This window comes from Dermacentor variabilis, chromosome 3, assembly GCF_050947875.1.
Source record: "Dermacentor variabilis isolate Ectoservices chromosome 3, ASM5094787v1, whole genome shotgun sequence".
NCBI classification, from domain to species: Eukaryota; Metazoa; Arthropoda; class Arachnida; order Ixodida; family Ixodidae; genus Dermacentor; species Dermacentor variabilis.
This window is the reverse complement of record NC_134570.1, coordinates 204,029,653-204,039,556: the sequence shown is the minus strand read 5'-3', so window position 1 is coordinate 204,039,556 and position 9,904 is coordinate 204,029,653. Positions and strand designations below refer to the sequence as shown.

Sequence of the window (9,904 nt, the reverse complement as noted above, 5' to 3'; positions counted from 1 at the left end):
AGACGTTCAAGGCAAGAAGAAGCTTTTGTCTAGCAAAGCTTTTAGCGTGAAAGACCACCGTTGTGCTGTGATAGACCCCTGCAACCAAGATGTGAGAATCACGTTGTACTGGCTTCTCCACACCACGCCCGACGAAGACGTCAAAGCAGCCCTGGCACCATTCGGAACCGTGACCGAAATCTCCAGAGAATAATGGCGTGTTACCGGTTCCAACGACAAGGGGTCACATACACGCCTAGTGTCGTTGCTTTTGAAGGCAGGGACGTCAGTCGGAGACCTGCCGCACCAGGTGCGAGTAGGGGAGGATCATGCTCTAGTCATCGTACCAGGAAGGCCTCCGCTTTGGATCCGGTGTCATTGTACTGGCCATATACGTCGCGAATGTCGCGTGCCGCGCTGTGGGCTGCGTCACCGCTACGGCCACGAAGAGACCCAATGCGTGCGTAGCTACGCGAACGTCACTGGGCCGAAGAGAAAGCAGCAGCAAGCGAAACACATCCCAGCGATGACAAGACGCCTGAGGCCACGCCCCCCGATGTAGACGGAGCGCAGAAACTTCAGAGTGCCACTGAGGAACTACCGCAAAAGTTTACACCTGCAAACATACCGTAAGCGTAACTACTGTCAAAGAGCCTGGGCCCAGCGAAACACGGGAAGGCAAGAAGGAAGAAACGTGCAACGACGTCACTGTGGGAACGCCGGTTACGGCAGTCATTAAGCGACCGCTAGCAAAACGAGCAGCGACGACCAGCGCTCTGACTCAAAGTGTGCAGAAGAACCTCCCTCCAAAACAGCGCCCACCAGTAGGTCTAGCTTCAAGCCAAAACCTGCAGTGCCACCAGACAGGAAACCAACGCCGTCTATGCCCGCGCGTTAACGGGAGCATTGTTCGGCTAATCACTTCGTTGCGGGACCGGTGAAAGACTTACATCTACAATGGACAACCACGGATTGCAACTCAACCAAGCGACGGGCTGCATCGGGAGCAGCAAAGACAGCAGTGGTCACTGGTCTAGCGTTGTAAGTTTCCACTCATCTGAAGAGTATCTTGTGTCGGTTTGTGTAAACTTTACTTACAATGGCCGTTAATCCTGGAATAGCCCTTCGTGTTGCAACACTAAACGTACGCGGTTTCGGAGCCCGAAGGCGGCAATTTCAACTGAGCCGCGTGTTATTAGAAAATTATATCGATATTCTAGCTATCCAGGAAACAAAAATTGAAAGCGAGGAACAAACTGATGAGATGGTGGAAATCTTTCGGTCAAGATATAATCTCTGTGTGCGCCACGCCGTGGGTAAATCAGGGGGGTGCGCAATTTTCTCGCGTAACTCCGTCGGAATTGTAGAGGAGTCTGTCATCGCTTCTGAAAGTGTTCGGTTAGTAGTTTGCGACTTTTATGTTAAAGAGGCACTATGTCGAATTATTTGCATTTATGCACCAAACAAAGCTAGTGATAGTTTAGATTTTTTCCGATACATGGAAACTTTCTTGAAATTAGGAAGAAATGTGTTACTATTTGGAGACTTCAATGGTGTATGCGTGGCTGAAGACAACGTCAAGAACTTACCGATACATGATAAGAGAGCATTGCAAATTTGCGCAACCGCTCAGGAATACGACCTAATTGATATAGGCGATGTACTGCGAGAAAAGCGAGTTCAGTTCACGCATTTCCAAGGCACAAGCCACGCGCGAGTTGACCAAGTGTATCTGACAGCAAGCCTCTTATCTTTTTGCACAACATATGCCGTTACGCATGTAAGCTTTAGCGACCACAGCTTAGTAACTGTTACAATAGGCACAAAGCGTAAAACGAGCACCTTTAATTGGGACCTCTGGAAATTCAATGATAGCCTCCTGCAAGACGAAATCTTTATCGAAGTAATAACGGCAAAAATTAAAGAAATGCAGGAAAATGACTGCATCAACCCTGTCGAGTTGTGGGAGCACTTTAATGGGAAGTTAAGATGAGCGCAATCGAAAGAGTTAGTGTCGTGCGCTACACGGCGAGACAAAGAAACCGAGTTGCAGCGTACTCTAGACTATCTCTTGAATGCGCAAAGCACTGTTCCTCGCCTGCTTACAAACAAAGTTAAAGAAGTCAAAAGGCAACTTGAGATTATTGATACGGAAAAATATCAAGGTTCGATGATAAGGTCGCGTGCTGAGTGGCTCTGGGTGGGCGAAACACCTACCAAGCGAGCGTTAAGCGACGAAAGGAGCTACGCTACTAGAAATGCAATAACAGAGCTGCGCAAGCAAGGTGTGCTTTCCACAGACCAAGAGGTTATCGAACGAGCGCTAGTGCAACGTTTCAGAAACTTGCTAGGCTGCAAGGCGAATGTGCAAGAGGGCTTTGAGACCCATTTTCTGAAATTAATGCCACGATTAGAAGATGAAGTAAAAACACAACTTGAAAGACCAATAAGTGTTAGTGAACTGGAAAATGCGATAGACAACTTGCGTCCAGGGAAAGCTCCGGGGCCCGACGGGCTTGGTGCCGCTTTTTATAAATTCTTTAAGCATCAAATGGCAAAAATGCTCCTCAGAGTTATAGAAGTTTATGAATCCAATATGATGCCTCCGTCATTTAAGAGAAGCCATGTCGTACTACTACCAAAGACCAAAGACCCTGTAAAATTGCTGTCACCCAAAGCATACCGATCCATAAGTCTAACTAACACGGATTATAATGTTTTTATGAAAGTTATAGCTAAGCGACTTCAGTCCGTGATTACAAACTTGGTCGGTGAAGAACAAACTTGTGGAATGAAAGGGAGAACCATTCTCACGAATATTAATGTCACCAGAAGTATATTGGAACTATGTGGCCTAATGCACGGACGGGTAGCCATGATTCAATTCGACTTAGAAAAAGCTTTCGATGAGGTAACCCACAGCATTCTTTTCTCCCTCTTAGAACACATCAACGTAGCTACCATCATTTATGATGGAGTAAAAATGGCCTACACTGGCTGTTTTTCGAAACTAATTATTAATAAAAAATTAACCGAAACATTACAGCATACTCTGGTGTAAAGCAGGGATGCCCTGCCAGTTCATTGCTATTTGCAATTTACCTCGAACCGCTGTGTTGAATAAAAAGATATGCGGTTTCCGGCTCTTATCACGTGAAATAAAGTTCTTATCCTATGCTGACGATGTCGCAGTATTCTGCACTGATAAGGAAAGTATTCAGGTAGCTATGCATACCGCAAGAACTTTCTGCAGCCTTACAGGAAGTGCAGTAAGCTGGCAAAAATGCTTTGGTTTTTGGCGTGGTGAATGGGAATCTACGCCAGAATTTTTCGACACTATAAATTTCAGCGAGACACCTGCTACTTACCTCGGCGTACCACTCGAACATTACCGCGACACGACCGAGCAGTGGACAGCAGATACTGATCGGGATAACGAACAAACAAGAAACTGGGGAGGACCGAAGCTCTCAATGTTTGCGCGTGCAACTGTGTGTCACTCATTCCTCGTGGCTAAATTGTTCTATATGTTACAAGTATTATGTATGTCTAGGATGTGTGTCCGAAAATTGCACAGGATATTCGCAATGTTTGTTTGGGGATCGGGATGGGAACGTACAAGCAGGCTAAACTTGTTTCATTCCGTGAATAACGGAGGTCTTGGTTTGTGTAATTTGTTTTTAAGACAAGTAGTCTCAAGGTTTATTTTCCTACGCGACCAAAGGAATGCATTTCTACAAACTGTTATACACGTCCAACTACACAATGCCTTATCTGAGTTCATGGTTACATCATTTGGAACACTACAAGTAGTGGTGAAAGGATACATGCGCGAAGTGGTAAGCGCTTTTCATTTGCTCAAAGCACATTTCTCGCTTCAATATTTGTCTGTTGTCGGCAGGAAAAAATTGAATAAAGACCTCGTGGATATTTTGTGCCCCGTGCCTATATGCCGCTCAACATACGCTCTAGGGCCTGAACGCAATGACTTTTAACGCGTAAAAAGAATGTCTATCAGGCCATCTACCAAATCCTTCTTCTTTCTTGTGCACAGCGGCACGCTTCCCGTAAAACCATGGCTAAGAGAGAAGGGTTTGTTTGTACCATGGAGTATCGATTGCGGTATGTGCCATAAACCGGAAACTATAGACCATGTATATCTAGGTTGTTGGGACTCAGTGTTCTTGTGGGACATCCTACAAAGAACCATCAAAAAACATTTCCCTCTGACACCATTCGGTATTCACTTTCTTCCTTTTGAAGAGACGGGAGATGTGCCGTGCTCTGTTGCACTGCATGCACAGTGTCTGGAAGACAAGAATGGATGTAAGGCATGAAGCTCTCCAACCTCGTTCTGCTCAGGAATATTTCGTGGAAAACATCCTGCACCTACGTGACATACATAAGGCCAAAGGGGAGCCACCAGCGTGGCTACCCATATTAGACAAATTGGCCACAGTTCGGTTCCCCTAACCAAGCTGCATTACCCAATATGCAGCCGGTGTTTTTACCGAAGTACAACTACCTCTTTCTGTTTTTAACTCTAACGAGTGGAATGTTCTACTAAGAGCAAACGTGTTACCTTTTTTGTACGTGCGTTGTGTGAAAAACAGGTAATAAAAAAACTGTCCGCGTGGCCTAATGGATAAGGCGTCTGATTTCGGATCAGAAGATTGCAGGTTCGAGTCCTGTCGCAGGCGTTCTTTGAATATATTTATTTACACCTTGAAGAGTACATATTAACCTTTTTTGCACCGCCGAGGCGCACTTGTCCACGTGGCTTAGATTCGCCTTTCTGCCGCGCTAGCGAGCGGTCGTGCCGATCATGAGCTCCGTAGGAGCGGCTTCAGTGGCCCAGCAGGGCCGCGGTACGCGGAATTTTGCTTCGGAAGACCCGGATTATCAAGACTTGCTGCCTCAACTGCCGACAGGTCGGATTGATTTAAATACAGTGTTTCTTCATGCTGATGTACGTGCCAGGCCGTATCGCGTGGAGCACTTCCGAGATGCGCTGAATAGCTTAGGCCTACTTCCTGGTGTCATCTCCCTAGGGGCGTATCAGATGAGCCACGATTGCGCAGTGACTTTCAATAGCGACGAAGGCGCGAAGAGGCTTTCAAGCGCCAAGAACCTCAAGGTGAATGAAGATCGGTGCATTGTCGTTGATCCAGCCAATCACGCCGTGCGGCTTCAGCTGCATTGTATGCTACATAACGTGTCGGACGAGGATATACGGGCAGCCATGTTACCGTACGGCAAGGTTACGGACGTTTTCCATGAAAAGTGGCGTGTTCACGGAGTTCAAGATAAAGCATCGTCGACACTTGTGGTGTCCCTGGTCCTGAAGACGGGTATGACCATAGAAGACCTGCCCCATCAACTTCGTGTACCTGGTGAGCAGACCCTAGTTGTTGTACCGGGCATGGCACCCCTTTGCCTGAAGCGCCGAAACACGGGACATGTCCGACGTGACTGCCGCGTCCCGAGATGTGCAGTATGCCGTCGCTACGGCCCCGAGGAGACGGAATGTGTTAAGACTTACGCATCCGTCACAGGACCTGCGCTTCTAGAGTACGTGGCTGACCTGTTATTAGACGAGGCTGACGTTGATGAGGCTTCCCGCGTGCTAGTTTCGCCGTCGGACACAGTTGCAACACCTTCTGTACCGGCTGCAAAATCCACGAAGGTGGCAAATGTGCTACCTACGGACCCGAAAGATGCAGTGCAAGGGGCATCCGACAAAGGAGGCAAAGAAGAATCGGTCGCAAAATCTGCCATTGCCGAGATGGCCGCCACGGATCACGGACCGGCAACACCCTTGATGGACGTCAAAGAATCGAGTGCAAGCAACGCGGCTATGAAAAGAGCGAGGGACTCGACCGGCAACCTGGACGGCAACCTTGACAACGGGGCCAAAGACGAGCGGCCACCAAAAGCGCCGGCGGGTCGTCGTGTTCCCTTGCGCCTGAAACCAAACATCCCACCGGACAGACGGCCGGCGGCAAAACTGCCTAAGTAGGACCCGGCGCCTACTGGGGCGCCCTCACTAACGTCGTGAAGAGATGGCTGCCTTTTCGGAATCAGCCGTCGCGTACGCTCTAAAGGTACGCGTGTGGATCGAGCGGTTTTCAGTGGAAAAGTTATGCGTGCAATTTATTTCTAGTGTGTCCGGATCGCTTGTTTTTCAGCGGCACCGTGCGATCGGCTCGCTTTTGCAGATAAATGGCGGTGAAACTAGAGAGAGCATTGAGAGTTGCCACTTTAAATGTTCGAGGCCTTGGAGCGCGAAGGCGGCAATATCAACTTAGCCGCTTGTGTACGGAGAAGGAACTAGATGTAGTTGCCTTACAAGAAACCAAGGTGGAAACCCAAGAGCCGACCGATCGCATGGTGACGCCTTTCACGGCGCATTAAATGTGTGCGTGTGCCAGGCGAATGGCACATCAGGCGGATGTGCGTTGTTAATACGGAAGAGTGCTGGTATTATTGAAGAAAGCGTAACTGTTTGCGAAACTGGTCGCTTGCTTATTGTAGATTTTTCTTTTTCTCACAATTTGTGGCGGCTCGTATGCGTTTATGCGCCAAAGAATGTGAATGATCGAATTTTGTTTTTTGGACGTATTGAACAATTTCTAAAGTGTGATCGCTTCGTCATATTTCTTGGTGATTTTAACTGTGTGTGTTCTCCGGAAGACCGACTAAAAAGGGAAAGAGTTCGAATAAAAGTGCTCTCCTTTTGAGCAGACTAATTGAAGACCACAATTTAGAAGATGTGGGCCGAGTCCTAACTGATGGTATGATCCCGCAATACACGCACATTCAGCGAAATAGCCGAGCAAGGCTGGACATAGTGTATGTCTCTGACGACTTGATCACCCTTTGTAATAGTTATAACGTCGTACCGCAATCCTTCACGGACCATAGCTTGGTAAGCTTCTCGATTGGGGAAAAAGTTAAAAGAACACGATTCAACTGGAACATGTGGAAATTCAACGAAAAGCTGCTTGATGATGAACCATTTGTGCGCAGAGTTAAGGAAAAGTTAACAGAGTTGATGACAAATGAGGATGAATATTTTATTGCTACATGGGAGGAATTTAAGATTCAAGTTAAGTTCATTGCAATAGAAAGAGGAAGTAGCCTTCAGCACGATACATTACAGAAACAAAGAGAGCTGCAAAGACAGCTAGAATATCTGTAAAGCGCACAAAATGTGGATAACGATAAGTTAGCTGAAAACGTAAAGAAAGTAAGACACGAGCTTGAAGTTATCGACGCCGAGCGTTACAAAGCAGCAGTTACACGCGCTAGAAGCGAACGCCTATGGATGGGTGAGATACCAAACAAACGGGCAATGAGCGATGGAAAGCGTCACGCGTCAGGAAATGAGATCAAGCAGATACGTCTTCCAAGCGAGGTGACGTCACGCTTCGTCATCGAGAAAGCTTTTGTGGAGCATTATCGCGAATTGTTCGGCAATGTGACACGTTCTGGACTGGGCTTCGAAAGTGAATTCATGAGCGAAATGCCAAGGTTAATAATAATAATAATAATAATATTTGGGGTTTTACGTGCCTAAACCACTTTCTGATTATGAGGCACGCCGTAGTGGAGGACTCCGGAAATTTTGACCACCTGGGGTTCTTTAACGTGCACCTAAATCTAAGCACACGGGTGTTTTCGCATTTCGCCCCCATCGAAATGCGGCCGCCGTGGCCGGGATTCGATCCCGCGACCTCGTGCTCAGCAGACTAAATGCCAAGGTTGGATGACGACTTTAGAGAAAGTCTTGAGAGACCAATAGCTGTGTCCGAGATCGAAAGGGCGGTAGAGGAGCTGCAGTCAGGGAAATCGCCAGGGCCGGACGCCCTAGGCGCCGCTTTTTACAAGGCATTCAGTCAGGAGTTTGCGTGTACATTGCACCGACTACTCTCACAGGCGTATGAATTTAAAAAATGTACCACCCTCATTCCGCAGTTCACACATAGTATTCCGAAAACCGATGACCGGGAAAAGCTCCTTTCAGTAGGTTCATACAGGCCGATAAGTCTGACCAATACAGATTACAAAATATTTATGAAAACACTGGCTCGAAGATTTCAAAGCGTGATTCAGCAGCTTGTAAGGCCACACCAGACGTGTGGCATTAAAGAACGCACAATTTGCACGAACACCCGCATTGCAAGGAATGTGTTCGAATGTTGCGATGCCATTGGGGGTTGGGTGGCCATGTTGCAGCTAGACCTTGCGAAGGCATTCGACCGGTTGTCCCATGAGGTGCTTTTCGCTACACTGCAGTACGGTAATGTTGGGAGCATCATTGTAGATGGCGTTAAAATGGCTTATGAAGACTGTTACACGCAGCTTATGGTTAAAAAGTGTCTGAGTTCGCGGGTGCCAGTCCGCTCGTCTGTACGGCAAGGCTGTCCCTTGTCTCCTTTGCGCTTTGCCCTGTACCTCGGACCCTTTGTATAGCAGTCATAAGGGACGCAAACATTCGTGGATTTAGGCTGCACGCCGCAGAAGTTAAAATGTTAGCTTATGCAGATGACGTCGCCGTCTTTTGTGAAGACAGGGAAAGCGTGGTCGAGGCTGTCTGCCTTGCAAGATCCTTTTGTAGGTACACTGGTGCTGAGATAAACATGGAAAAAAGTGTTGGGATATGGCATGGAAGCTGGGACGCGACACCCACAAAATTCGCCGCTATGCAGTGGACTAGAGTGCCTTCACTGTACCTAGGAGTGCCCCTTGAGCACTATCGGGACTCGACGCAGTTGTGGACCGGACAAATAGAATCAATGAAAGAAGCGATAAAAGGATGGCAGGGCCGGGGATTGTCAGTGTTTGCACGTGCTTCAGCTTTCAATGTTTTTTTGATTGCCAAAGTTTGGTACATACTGCAAGTAATGTTCATGTGCCGTGTAAACGTTCAAAAAATGCATCGAGTGTTTGCTATCTTTATCTGGAACTCCACTTGGGAACGATCCAGCCGAACAAATCTTTTTCACACTGTTTGAAACGGGGGCTTTGGGTTCTCACACTTGTTCATGAGACAGATTGTATCGCGGTTCTTCTTCCTACGAGATGAAAGAAATGTTTTCCTCCGTACAGTCATTCAGGCGAGAATGGCAACAGAACTGCCTGAATTTTTTGTGTCCACATCTGGTGTTATCAGTAGAAAAGCGACTGGTTACTATCGTGAAGTCGTTGCATAATTTAGAATACTCTGCGCACGTTTTTCGCTGGAGTATTTGTGCTCACTGAGAAGAAAGAAACTGTACGCAGATTTAGTTGACAGCATGCTACCTATCCCACTATATAGGAGTGTTCACTGTGGAGGCCCAGGAAAAGATGTCCTCAAACGATTCAAAAGGATGCCTGTAAGACCTGCTGCGAAAACTTTCTTTTTCCACCTACACACGAACACCTTCCCCGTTAAATCATGGCTAGAACAGAAAGGAATATTCGTACCCTGGACTACCAATTGCCTGCTGTGTAAATAGCCCGAAACAATTGAACACGCCTTCATTGAGTGTTGGGACGCTTTCTTTCACTGGGACATCCTGCAGCGCACTCTTAAAAAAGAACTCCCCATATACTCCTATGGAATTCGATTCCTGCCAGTTGAAAGTGATGACGGGCCACTGTTCGACATGTTCATGTTGCTGGGCCTCTACAGTTTGTGGAAAACAATAATGGCTGTACGTCATGCTGATGTGAATACGTGCTCTGCGCGAGAGAACTTCATAGACAGTATGTCCTTATTACGAGAAGTGTATCGTGCACAAGGCAAACACCCAGACTGGGTTAGCATCCTTGATGAGCTGGTGGGCCTCAAAAAATTTTAGCGACCATCCCACCTAATGTGATGTGGGTGCACTGTGTATATGAATTTGTTTTTTTGTGCTAATGTCTAAGCAGGCAA

General features: G+C 47.3%; 1 non-coding gene across 1 annotated transcript; it reads left to right on the top strand.

The window, feature by feature from the left end:
- Nucleotides 1-4,606: 4,606 nt before the first annotated feature.
- Nucleotides 4,607-4,679, top strand: TRNAR-UCG (transfer RNA arginine (anticodon UCG)). Its single transcript has one exon. It is a non-coding gene; the product is annotated as a tRNA-Arg (tRNA).
- Nucleotides 4,680-9,904: the final 5,225 nt, after the last annotated feature.